The 14,443-nt window shown below is 39.1% G+C and overlaps 1 protein-coding gene across 7 annotated transcripts in view; it reads right to left on the reverse strand.

Moving 5' to 3' along the window:
• Positions 1-14,443, reverse strand: part of HIVEP2 (HIVEP zinc finger 2) — a 209,246-nt gene that overhangs the window by 61,097 nt on the left and 133,706 nt on the right. For all 7 annotated transcript variants that reach the window (XM_030556463.1, XM_030556458.1, XM_030556460.1 and 4 more), the window contains exon 2: positions 9,274-9,371. The gene's annotated coding sequence lies outside the window, so the exon portion shown is untranslated. The remainder of the gene's footprint in view (positions 1-9,273; positions 9,372-14,443) is intronic.

The following is a 14,443-nucleotide window of genomic DNA, read 5'->3' on the forward strand; positions in this document are numbered from 1 at the left end:
TTTTGATTTTCACCAAGAAAACAGAAAAATGTTAGCAAAACTGGAAATTTGCCAACAGAAAATTTTGATTTTGTGAAAATTGCATTTTTTATCAACAAATTATTTTGACAAAAAATTCCCTACCAGCTCTATGCCTGACCCTGACTCTGAATAGTCTGAAAACAGTTCACGTCAGAACGCATACATTCAGAATTCCCACATTGGATGTGTTACAAGATTTAGGCCCAGCTCCTAGAATCACTACCCACATGCTTACTCTAAGCACAAAAGTAACAACATTCTTTTGTTTTTTCTTGCTGAAATGAAAAATAAAAAAAAAGTTTGTTTTGGGACAAACAAAAAGTGTCAGTTAATTCTGGGGGATGTTTTTTACCCTACTTTGTACTTTTTTAGTTAACTCTAGCTAAATTTAGAAACAAAAGAAATGAAAAGTCAAAAATGTTTCTCTTAGAAAATGTCAAAATGAAACATTTTGACTTTTTTGGAATTTTTCCCACACCACATTTTTTTTTTTTTGGCCAAAACTATTCACCAAATTCAAATCAAATTCACAAACAGTTTTGGTCAATCCCAAACTGTATTTTTCTGCAATTAAATTATTTAGTGAAATAATTTCACCCATCCCAAAGCAAATCACACACAGCTTCATTACTGCTAAACACAAGAAAACTTTCTCCAGGTGTGATTCGAGTCTAGAAGTCCAAGCCTAGAGCTGTCTCAATGCTGTTGAACCTTTCCTAATTCAGAAAAAGAAAAAAAGAAGTTGTGCTACAATCAGATTAGTTAGCAGAACTTCTGGGTGCTCATCTGCCAACTAACCTTTGACTTCTGAAAAAGGAAAGAAACAAATATGAAGGTGAACCTTACACAGCTCAGGCAGAGAAGGCTGCTGAATCAGTGGTCGACGCTGGCAAATAACTTCTGTCAGAAAGTCTTCAGCAGGAGCAGCACTATGACATGCTGCCAGTAGGCGTCAGCATTCGGCCCACTGGGAAAACACAGGAAATGGGGCGGGGGGCATACAACTAGGATGGATGATGGGGAATAAAAAAGTACATTTACATTTTTGGTTTTAATGGGGAGCAATGTGCATTTTGGGGGAGGGTTAATATTCTGAAGTAAACAAAAGGGAGCAGACCAAATTCAGCACTGAGGTAAGTGAGCACAATTCTACGTGAGGATTGGGTCCACTTACACCACAGCTGAAGTTGACCCAAAATACTCAATTTTGATTAGCTTAGTCAATGCTGTCATATACACAACTCCTGCCTGACAAAATAAATATTGCAAGTCTGTTTGGATATATTAAATGCAAATAAATTAAAGTACACAAATGGTCCAAAGATTATGGTCTTGATTTACTGGTACATCCAAGGACTCCACAGTGCAAATCTGAAGAGAGCATGCAAAGAGGATTTTAAGCCACAGTTCCCTGCCCCCCACAGTCCAATCCTAGAGCCATTAGGCACCCGTCTGGTTTCTGGCATAAATTTGAGCAGCCTGTGGTCTGCTTGAATTTGCAATGGCTGCCAAGGGCATCCAAATGGCCACAACAGCCACGGGGGATCAGCCAAGAGTAAGGGAGCCCCAGCTACACCCTATTCCGCTGCCACACCCCCTAAATTGGTAGTCAGCAGAAGTGCTTGTGTGTGAGCAGTTACAATTGTTCTATGCCACCCGCAGAATTCCTTTACTGCAGCCAGATCTGCCATCTTTATTGTTGTTTTGTACAGGAGGAGTGGCACAATTGGAGAAGTGGGGCTTATATCATATGTACTGTAAAACATATTGGTATTGTTATAAAAATTGCAGATGTTGAGAAGTTACTGTGTGCAGCATGAAATTCTGAGATCAGCTAAAGAAACCTGTGCTTCCTACTTAAAAGGAGCTAGTTGGAGTCGTCAAACCACACTGTGTGTGTGATAAGAACCCTAGCAGTTTGTGCAACTGATCATTTCATGTGTGTCATACAGTCTTCCCATCCCCATTAAACCTGACTTCTCTTAAAACTGTCTTCAGAGAGGAGTATTCCTTCGAATAACAAATTGATAACATACAATTATAGGCACACAGTAGAATGCAAATCCTACTGACACATACACATATTATTTTCCTAAACTCAAATGAAGAAAACACATTTTTGGAGTCGAACATCCTGAGGAGTACTGGCCATGCTTAAGAGTAGCAGCAGCCTCAGATTACAAGACTGGGTTCTCCTCTCCAGTGTAAAGCAGGGATAACTCCTCTTAAATAAAACCAAGGTAAGTGAGAGGAGAGGGACTCTTCCAGTGGTGAGTTGGAGCCGGTTCCCACTGGTTCGCAGGAACCCGTTGTTAAATTTAGAAGCCCTTTCAGAACCGGTTGTCCCACGCGGGACAACTGGTTCTAAAAGGGCTTTTAAATTTAACAACCCATAAAGCTCCAGCAGCTCCCCGCCCTGCCCCCAGCTCACCTCTGCCTCCTCCCCTGTAAGCTGGAAGCCTCAGAGGGCTGAGAAGGGCGGTTTTGCGCAGGTGAGTGGGAGTGGGAGCGAGGAGTGCTCTGGGGAGGGGTGGTATAGCCCAGCTCCCTGGCCTCAGCCAGGGGCAGTCAGGGGACAGGGAACGGAATGGATGGGGCAGGGGTCCCGGGAGAGGTGGCGTCAAGGAACGTGGGGGGTTGAATAGGGCAGGAGTCCCGGGGGGTGGGGGGAGCCACGACCTCCTCGTGGGGTGAGGAGAAGGTAACCAGTTGTTAATTTTTTGGCAGCTCATCACTGGACTCTTCCCTATACTCTTCACATACCTGTTGCTATCACACAGCTGCTCTGATGTCATTTACTATTTCCTGTGTAGTACAAACTGCATACCACTTCCCCTATAGAAAAAATACCCTAACTTGTTCTTAATTGACAATGGAAAGAAACACAGTCATATTTTCCACTAGCCAAGCTTGAAACCATTACTGAACTAACCTTCATTAATTTTTCCACAACATTTTGCAGAAATGTCAGGAAACAACTGCACCAGAAATGATGAACTGTCCTTATCACCGGTGCTTCATTAGATAACTTTACATTATACATTTTTTCTTCTTTTAAAAGTCTAATTCCATTTTTGTTGTTCTTTTGTTTAAGATGCAAATACACAAGTCTTGCTTCAACAGTAAATGACTGTCTGTGTTTAGCAGTGCACACACATTTTATGAATGGCAGAAGAATTTGTATGATTTGGAGCTGCATATCTCTAGGAAAAGATTGCTTCCTGCAGATTGCTCAGCTGTGTCTTTCTTGGATACAACTCAATGAAGTTCATGACTTAAAATCAAATTACATTTGCCAGTCAAACAGCTGAAATTCACTGCACATGCATATGTGCGTGCACACACATACATACACACAAAATCTACTGAAAAACATGCTGCTTTTTCTTTCTCTCTTTCCCCTCCCATTTTTATCCCTTTTGCCACCTCCTCTTTATTTGAGTTATACCATGTGTCCCAACCTATCAACCAATGCATTGTACATTTCTGGCAAAAACAAGTGGAACAATACTCCTCATAACTCCAAGTATGCAAACACTGAGAATCTATAAAGAGTCAGTACAAAACTGAGTGCAGCCATCTGGAGATAGCTGCTAACTTGGATCTGAGATTCCTGGCCGGTTCAAACATTTGCAATTTCTGAACTAGTTGGCAATGTATCAATGGGTCAGGGGAAGAAACGCCATCACATGGATTTCCCTAGTGTACTGGTTTTGATCCATTTTTAAAAGGTAAGTATGCAAACTTTCTGACAAGCCCTCCATGAGACAGAGCATGGTTCAAAGGATTACTAGATGGCATCAGGAAAGTTATGCAACATTATTGTATGCAAATTCTTTGTTTAAAGTATTAATCCTGTTGAAACACTTGATAATATTTGCCACATTATTGTATGTTACAGCATTCCGATGTAAATGTCACTGGAGGATTTTAAACTGTTATAGTGTATCTCACATACGCCTTGAGGCTGTGGATCTCTGAACCTTCGGATATTTTCACAGGAGATTTAGAGTTTTCTAGCATATACGCGCGCGCGCGTGTGTGTGTGTGTATATGAATAGGTACATATGTGTAGTAAGGGTTTTGTAAAATTAATCCTATCAGGTCTGTCTAATGTTTAGTAACCTTGTTAATCCTGTTAGGAATAAAATAAAAAATATTTGTTTTTTGCAGCAATGATAACTGGAGGTAAGAGAACATTAGCTACCACTAGAGAGAGAGCAATTTATCTATACAGTATAAATGAAAAATAGCTCATATTGGCTACTACAAAATGTATTTTTGTTTGTTCCTTTTTTTAGTTTCACTTAATCCCTTTTTATAGAAGTGTGCATTAGAGAATATGATTCAGAGACAGCTCTATTCACAAAGAGCCAGACACCGGTGCTCTTACTCATTGCTGAGTAGCTCTATGAGTATTTTCACACTTCAACACGTGCAAAGTTATCAGAATGTGGCCCAGAATTTCTAAGCTAGGAAAACTAACTAGTTAATTAGTACAATGAAGGCTATAAAAAACAAACAAACCCCACTCCAACAAAATTTACCACACTTGCTTGTATGGCAGTATTTGTAGTATTGTTTTCTAACTCTAAGTATATGAAATACTGCCCCCAAAATCCAGTTTTCTAAAGCACTCAATTTCATAATACAGTATTGAATTTCTTCTCCAGAATAGCCTTATCTGTCTCTGTTCTAATTTGAAAGCAGCAGGTCATAGTGCCAAAGGATTTCAGGGGCTACATGCATCTAATATACAAAATGTTAATGCACTGCCATCTATCACTCAGCTGTCCACTGCCATACAATGAAAGTAGCAAATACATAAATTTTATATTGCTAGAGATGAAGCTAACTCATTAGGTATCATTAAATAAGTCTGGATATTTTTGTCATTGGCTGAAACATAATAAGTCCACGAAGAAAAATTACAGTAAAATACACAGTCATGTATCTTGTTGCAATTACAACACTGATATTGTTTCTTACAATCATAATGAAATGGCTTCACATACATTAAACATATGAAAGGTACATACATTTTCTTTCAGATCTTTCAGCTAACTTAGTTCCTGTGCAGACTGCTGTATCGACAGTCCTAGAAAACGGTGTCCTCTATTTATTCACAGAACAGGCGTAGCACAGGATGTGACAGAACAAGCTTCCCCATGCTGCCCTGCCAGTATGCCTCACAGCCAATCTGGAGTATGCGAGGATAATTCAGTCTCTATGCCCATTCAGTACTTGGCCTCCCTGTTGAGATTGACAACTTGTGTCAACTGTCGTGCCAAAGAACAGTTCAGTCACATGAGGAAAGGGTAAGTCATTTTATTCCATGGGAATGCTCAGTCTGCAGACAACTCTCCCATTTACCTCACAGTTCCCCCTCCTCCTCATGTTTCAGAGTGCCATTCCCCTATCCTAGATATTCAGGAGGCCAGCAAGTAGATCCATTGTTCCATTAACTCATTCAGTGGTTTTCTGGGGAAAGAGGAGGATATCTGCATGTCCCCGTTTTACAGTAATAATAGGACTGGAAAACATCAGCTGCTACCACTTCTATGCCCCAAGTTCCAATTCACTCAACTTGGTCTAATGCCAATATAGGGAGAACGAAGCCCAGACCTGCTGTTGGCTGTAACCCACAGACCCACCAGAACAAATGGCAATGGGCAGTCTCGCCCAGGACCAGGACCAGAACCCAAAGGGGAGACACCTTGATCCCCCCAGGGGCTTCCAGGTTCTGATTCGCTATCACTTTGTCCTTTACACACAATGAGGGCAAAGTATGTGTAAAATGCTTCAGGGTCAGAATGACAGCATTTGACACCCACTTTGCATCAGGAAGACTCGATTTAATCATGGGTTTCTACATACAAGTGCATTCTTGTTGGTTGTTATAACCTTAATATACATTCTTCACAATTCAGAGATAGATGTAGGTTTCATTTTTAGAAGCAACACACTATACATTTCTAAACAGTGATTTATTTTGAAAACTTTTCAGATTAGTTTTACAGCTATATCAGAAAATGAATGACTGTTTGGTTATTTCATTTACCAAAGGTAACTGAAGCAGATATGTATGAAGTCATTGGGAGGTGAACTATCTCCAATTCAACAGGTTAATCACTAATATTTGGAGGATTTTCTTGCCAAGCTGTATTAGGAGGAGAACGTCAGCAGATATATTGAAATTTTTTTATTTAACTAAAACAACAACATTATGTATTCTGGATTTTTTCTTCAACAGCAAATATATAATATTTTAACAAAAAAGCATATGTCCCTCGCTTCTCACATTTATCTCCAGCTTTCTTCTCCTTGTCCAGATCTATTCTGCTCCCAACAATCTTCTGTTCATTGAACTTTTTGAAACTTTGCACTTTTAGAGAGAGGTAAGGGATTGACTCTGTGTACACAAATTTGCAGAGGGACAATAGGGTTGAGGTCTGTTATTTCTCACCTTCTATATTATTTATTTACTTTAAAACATTTTTGCTGTTAACAAGCATGTTCTCTCTGGAAACACAAATCCACAGTTTGAGAACTGCAAAACTAAGCATCGCTGATGGTATCTTCTAGACTGAGCACTGAGTCCCACTGGGTAGATAGAAAAATTAACCTAAATAATCTATACAGAAGCCTGTGGAACCCCATAAGATTGGTTCCCTAATCCATGAACTATTGGAACTTATTTACAAAACTTTTCTTAAACATTACATGGCTATATTATCTCATATTATAGTATTAGAATTTCTAGTCTCTATTCCATGATGAGATATCTTTGAGCTATAATGTATCTTAATTAAAACTATCTTTAGATAGGTTTTTTCCTCAAAAAGCATTTTATCACACAAAAATTATATTAAAAACCCTTTTTTTTGAATTTTTAAAGAATAATAATTGATTTTTATCCACCCTGCTTTGCACTGACTTTGGACAGGTGTAAATGAGAAAAGGTGTCAGGCAGCAGAGAATTAGGCCCAGCATCCTCATAAAAATGCTCAGACAGCAAAAAGAACCTGGATCCTCCACATCACACAGCACTAGAGCCTGAGCACTTAATATCACACCAACAGTTCAGTTTCTCCTGGATGGGACGGCCATCACCTTCCAGGGGGCATCTGACGCTGCAGGCTTGGTAGCATTGCATGTACCTGTCCTGAGGGAAGATATGCTTTCTAGCCCCCCTGAGCCAGCACTACAGTCAGACTGCAAGATCTAGCCCTTATATCAGGCAAGGAAGGGTCCAGTTTGTTAACAGGAATCTTTTTATAGCTCACACACCATATTTACTACCCTACAGTTATTAAATGTTTACTTTACTATCATTAGCACACAGGATAACACATATTATTCCAGCACCAACAGCATAGCCTTAAATATCTTAACTGAGAGCATCTATTCTAAAATTCAGTCACTCCCAACAGAAAAAGCAAAGCATGCCATTATCAGCCAACTCATTATCAGAGAGAGTTTTCAGCACATGAACGAGCTACAGCAATAAGGGCCCCAATTCACAGAAATGCCATAAAGTCTCTGGAAAAATTTATGTTACAACCCCATTTCAAGGACCAGCCACGGCCCTCCTGCATGCTAATGTGCAACTCTCACCCCAAATCACCATTAGCTCTATTTGCCATTCATATTCTGCCCTGTTGGTGCCCTTTCTCTGTGCTACCATAGTAAGTCAGAACACAGCCAGGACTCTTCTTCAGAAAGGAGTTCCATTTATTTTGCTTTCGTTTTCATTGTCAGCGCTTTCCCAACTGCTACTGCTCTCCAATCTTTTGGGACACTGGGTGGGGACAACAGAATAGGTAAACACAGCTTGAGTTCTTTTTTTCTAAAGTAATTCCATAGGCCCTCTGGATGAGATAATGTGTCGTCCTGTGCCCACATCCAGCCTGCTCAACCTACACCCCCCTCCTTCAGCACTGACCCCAGGCTGTGCAAAAAGGTTTCTACTGGTTCTAACAGGAGGGAAGGAGGAAGGGAACAGTGCAAAATGGAGAGATCCACATGCAGAGAGTCTTCTCTATGATTTAGCATGATTGGGGCCCAAACCTCAAGGAAGTTTTGGGAACAGTTCAAGGAATGAGTTCACATAGTTTGTCCTCATTTAAACACTCCCACTAATGCACAGAATAAAACATACTTTTCTCATAGGTCCAGGACTATTGATACAGTATTGACAACTCTGGCGATTCTGTGTCACAATAGTTGATTTTTTTTTTTAAAGACCCATCTCCTGTAGTCATGTTATTACATGACAATCCCAGCTTTCATTATTTTTCAAGTATGTTTCTGGCCCTCATAATTTCAGAGATGAATCCTGAAAATTTGACTAATCTGAACCCTGCAAGCTCAAAACCTGAAAGGGTACATATAAAAACAAACAAACAAACAAACAAACAAACATTTATTGTTGTCAAATCTCATTATTTTAAAGCTAATGTCATGATTTTGGAGGGGGGGGACTGACTCAGACTTGAAAGTTTGGGGATGGCTATACTGATAGGAACATCAGAAAAAAAAAGATTTTCTCATAGTCACAGGCCTATGATAGCAAGGAAAATAATTTTAAATGCATTTCGTAATGGACATGAATTTTTGGACTGAATTAATACATAATCTCCTGAACCACTGACTACCCTGCCTGATGTGATGGGTAACTCCAGAACTGCAGGGCATCACTATGTACAGGACACTTAGCAATAAGAGTTCTTTTACCACAGACAATGTCATAAACAGTGCACTGTAACTGCTCACTGAATTAAAGGGATATCATCAGTTTATAATCTGGTTAATTTAAAAAATGAGTTATAAGTATTTTCAGGTCCTGAGTCTTCCTGCCAATTTTTGTGGTTTTACGATCACATTGTCCTATCTGTTTAAAAAAAATGTTCTCCCTTGTCACGGTGTGGAAGAACCACATACCGAGGGGAAAGTAACTGATTGATTATGACGGAAAAAACTGTGAAAGTGCAGCCAAATGCACTAAGTCAGCTAACTGAGAAAACAGAGTAAGTACTTTTTCTTTAACCTCTTTCAGTTCTAGCAATAGTTGGTGTTACTTATAACAAAAGTATGTGAAATATTTAGACAGAACTCAGTGTAACTTGCTAGGATTGTGAGTGAATTCCACATAAACCTTATAAGACTGAAAAGAAATGTTCACTCAGACTGTACAGTCAGGACCATTGCCACAGTTAAATCTAAGTGCGTCCTCTGTTATTTTTCTCTTACCTGGTTGATGATGTCAAAGGTGCAAGTGAATAATGGTTCCAATCAAGGCAATTTGGTTCACTACTCCAGTAAATACGGCTCTTTATGATGGTCTCCACCTATTAAGAAAACAAATTTGGGGGAAAAAAAGGTTTTAAAAACTACGGAAAAACCAGCCTGCTGTTTTATTTGATAACATAATGGCACTGTGATGTTGGCTGTATAAATAAATACAACCACCATAATGAGTCAGTCACTGCCATTTTTTACAACATGTAAGAGATTTTCTCTGTGAGTAACATAGTACAAGCAATTTGTATCTCTGCTGGGGTTTCCAATGTGCACTGGGTTACAATAAACATGGCAAGTTTCTTCAGTGCTGAAGACACTTGATACATAGGGCCAACAGGTACATATATGGATGCATTTTCAAACGCAGGCACCCAAATTTAACCTGCAAAACTTACACAAGCATGCAGTGCATGCACATTCAGTAAGTATACAAATGCATCACAAGTGCATCTATACTTAAAACTGCCAACATCAGTAGGTGTACCTAGTTTGGAAATTTTGGTGCCCAAAACCAGAAAAACAACAAAAAAGCATATTTTAAAATAGTTTTTAAAACCCTATTTGGCTGCTGTTGAAACATAAAGTTCTCTCATTTCTGCTGCTTTGCCTTGCAGTCCTGAGCTTTAAAAACAGCTTCATTTTTTAAATTCACATTTTTGCTTTGTATTAACTATCTTCAGAGGAGAAAGCACCAGTGTATGTTGTGAATTTCCATTTCATACCTCAACTCACAGACTTTAAAAGACACACCTTCTTACTCAACAGATCTGCTCACTGTGTGTATTTAGTCACAGATCTGCTGACGTTATTGACAAAAAGAAGTTTTTACTGCTTTCTAGAATTTATTCATGCTTGTGCAGCGGTGAGAGGGTGAACCCGAGTCTATTCCTGAGCACAGCGCTTCAACCCAGTAGTTAACTAAATTCCAGTTGTTGAGTTAAATACTTCCTATTTACTGGGAGCACCAGTGCATACAGTGAGGTTATTTAGGGTACGCTGGCAACTTGCCAGAAGCCTAAGAATTACATCTAATTTGCATACACAATGGAGTGGATTACAACTGCCTTGGTTTTTAATACATTGGTGCTGCCTGCTGAGGGGTGGCCAGAGGCTGCTTCATGTTTGGGACACATTTACTCCACACGATACACTCTGGCCATTCCTGTCTTAGGACCTGCTCCTGCTCCCATATAAGTTGATGGCAAAACTCCCACTGAGTTCAAAAGGCTTAAAGGGTTCAGTGACATGATTTTCCATGCTGCTTCATATGCAGTGTAATACCTAGACATGAGGGGATGGGCTAAGGACAGGATTTCCACTGTTATGAGAATGCAGATGTGGTTTAATAGAAGCACAGTGCCAAAATCCAAAGGATGAAATAGGGCTGGAACCAGTTAGTAATAAAAGACATATGCTTATGTTTTTTGTCTGTAATGTTTGCTATCAGCAACAAAAACAAACAGGCAAATGATAATGTGTTACTAACCAGTAATATAAACAGTGGTCTATGCAGGCATTTGAGCATATAAAAAACCATATGTTCTGGCTCCAGACCCTTACACTTTATAGCATCGAAATAACTTTCTAGGAAATTAATTTGGATATAAAGTCAAGGAGCTACTTTTGAACTTTTGAACTGTCAGGACCCAGTCTTTATGGGTGAAATCCTGGCAACACTGAAGTCAATGGCAAAACTCTCACTGACTTCAACGGGGCCAAGATTTTACCCGACATTTTTACAGTGTAGAGCAGAAAAAGTTCGAGCAAGTAAAAAAATAAATGACATGGCTCCAGATTACTCCATCCTGCAATAAAACCTGGGTGCCCCTATACACAGCATGTGCTTCCCATAGTAAGATAAGGATAAATTCCAACTTCGCCCTTAGAAACATGGCCATTTCATTCAGTGGAAACAGGGCTCACTGACTTCACTGACGCTTGTAGCACTTGCAGAGAGTTGTTTTTAATTAAAGTTCCCCAGTGTGTTGTAAATATGCTTATTTAATCCACATAGTAAAAACAGTGGGCTTAATTCTCTTTTTCACTAAGTCCCCTGCATATCGCCCTGGCAATAGCAAGGAGACTGAGTGTAAATAAGAACAAAGCCTAGTGTGTGAAAGACATTATTCACGATGCAAAACCAAACCAAACACCACACTGCAGTCCCCTCTCAATAGCTGCAAAAGGAGTATTAAAGCTGGAATCACTGAGGAACTCTATATTCTCTATTACTGATTTCAAATTTGCCTTTTAACATATGGGAGCCAAACTCTTCTTTCACATACACCAGTGGACGCAATGCAATTACACTGACATAACTCGGGGGAGAATTTAGGGTCTGATCTAAATGCCAAAGGCTCCCGTTGACTTTGGTTAGAGATGGGTCAGGTCCTTAATCCATACATTAGAAAGTTTATTCCCGTACTTCTTACTTAAACAAAAATCTCAATGAATGGAAGTTTTGACTGAAGAAAGATGGCAAGATTTTAGTCCTTCTGAATTTCCTTAATCACATCTTAAAAGAACACTGCAGTTCAAGTATAGAATGTGCTATGAGGAAATAGCCAAGCCATATTGTCGGTAACAATCCCAAACAATGCATGTGTCCAACAGAATTATATTGCCCAATTAAGGCACCACACAGCATTGTTGCCATAAAAAATAACAACTTTTAATTTGTTTGGATCACTTGAATGACTAAAGATTAAAAAAATGTGTGCAATCACTGCTTTTTTTAATAGTATGATTAAATAAGCATGGATGTACCCATCCTTTAAGAACCGCTCACTGGACATGCACAGCAATACAACAATAATCTGATAATTTGATAATATGTGATCATACCTGCCCAACATTTTCTAATCTACTGCAGTTGTTTATGAACACATACACATACACTAAGATTAAAAGCAGCAAGAGTCCTGTGGCACCTTATAGACTAACAGACGTATTGGAGAATGAGCTTTCGTGGGTGAATACCCACTTCGTTGGATGCTGGGTGCATACCCACTTTGTCGGACGTATTCATCTACGAAAGCTCATGCTCCAACATGTCTGTTAGTCTATAAGGTGCCACAGGACTTTTTGCTGCTTTTACAGATCCAGACTAACACGGCTACCTCTCTGATACTTGACTAAGATTAAAGACACCTTTTATCTCCTCAGAAGTTAAATACAGTGAGAGAAGCAAAGCATGGCTCACTGCTCGTACTCTTTTTTCAGTTTGAACTTTGTATCTCATAAATTTAGGGATTAGTTTTTACACACAGGCAGAAGTCCACTGGTAATAACTGTTACTGTCTGCTTCTGAAAGACTTTTTTTGTCAGGTTACTTCCCCCACCGCCCTTTGGGAGTTCCACAAACTATTTTATAATTGATAAAGCTGCACCTCGGTGGCAACATAAAAATGTATCAGGAAATTCTGGCATCATAGTCACAGCTGACCTTAAAGATTAATTCCTTTGATGGATAAACAGGAGCTGGGATTTTGGTATTACCTCTTAAACTCTCTCACTGCACTTGACTTGTCGTTTGACAGTCTTTTGTATCTTCCACCTTGCAAAATATTTTAACGTGAACCTAAAGTTTACTGAAAACAACAAATATTCTGCCATTTATTACTTGAAGGTTTTGGAAAAGTCCAGTAAGTGTATGCAAGTACCTCAAAAGTGCAAAAGGAAACCAAAGCCCCGTCTACATTACGACTGCAATGCTGTTAAGGAAATTTACAATTTGGTTCTCCACAAATTTGGTTGTAAACTTGGATCCAATTTCTAGTGTAAAATAGACCTTCACAGTGTTTCAACTTGCCTAAAGTCTTGAACTGACTGGGTTTGTAACACAGTGAGGGGCTAACTAAGTTTTAACTAATTTCCTTTGCTGTATTTGTACAGTAAATAGCATTTGAAAAAGATTCAATAAGGATTTCCAAACATACGCTGAGTGTTTGGACAAATTTAGACACTATCTTAGTTTAGGCCCAAAATATATCCTGTCATCAAATTGTTTGGTACATGGCTGGACAGTAATTGGTACAGGACACTAGTAATTGCATATGTCTACTGTTTCTAGTCCAGGGGTTCAAATCCATCTCAGAAAGGAAAACAGTTTCATTTGCCTAATCAGACTCTCACGACTGACATTCCTTTTATCTGGTTGATATTTTTAATGAACATGTGCATTTAAAACAAAAAATTAACAGAAAATGTTTATTTTTTTCAAAATTTTCTGGCTTTTTTGGAGGGAGGGGATGGTGAGCTAAAAACCAAAATCGGGGGGGAGGGTGGGGGGGTGCAGCTTTTGAAAACTAAACTCTGAACATTTTGTTTTCACTGTGAATGGCCCATCTTCATTCCCCTGCTGTGTGAGACAGCTCAGGGCCCATACAGTGTCTAAGGGGTGTGGACCCACTCTGCTGTCATCTCTCTCCTATAGAGAATAAACATGGCATTTGCAAAGCATTCTGTGCCCTGCAAGCTCAGATGAGAGAAGAGAGGGTCTACAATTTGTCCAACTGTGATTATATGATTGTGATTATGGTGCATTAAGCTTCAGACACCAAACACACCTCAGTAATTTTTGCAGTTATCACTCTCAAAACAAGGTGCAATTAATCAATTATACAATTTGATAGCAGCAGTAACTAAGACTGGAAGCACAAAGTTCTTGACAGCAGAGGAAGGTAAAAGCTATGTCACACTTTCATTTAGCTGCACATGACCAATGGCAGAACATATTTGTGTTTTACATTACACATGATACTCATCCACTGATACTAGCCTATCATCATAGTATACATGGTTGAGGTCAGGAAAAAAAAAAGAAAGGCAACACTAGCACAATGCTGTAATATTGCAAACAACATCGGGAAATATTTAGATCTTTTTTAAAAGCCTACTGAAATTGTAAAAATATTAATGGAAACATTTCTATTAGTTCTTAGGTTCTGTAAAAACCTAATCTTGGGGCCAAATTTTACCTGAGAGTGTCCACTTACATTATATTGCCCTCAATGTCTTGTTTACATTCAGGGTTTGTAAAAAGCTAATTCATTTGATTACATTAAAATCTGCACTGGAACCTTTGTGACTGAGTCTTTTGTAAAATGTCAAATGCAAA

Source organism: Gopherus evgoodei, chromosome 3 (genome assembly GCF_007399415.2).
Source record: "Gopherus evgoodei ecotype Sinaloan lineage chromosome 3, rGopEvg1_v1.p, whole genome shotgun sequence".
NCBI lineage: Eukaryota > Metazoa > Chordata > Testudines > Testudinidae > Gopherus > Gopherus evgoodei.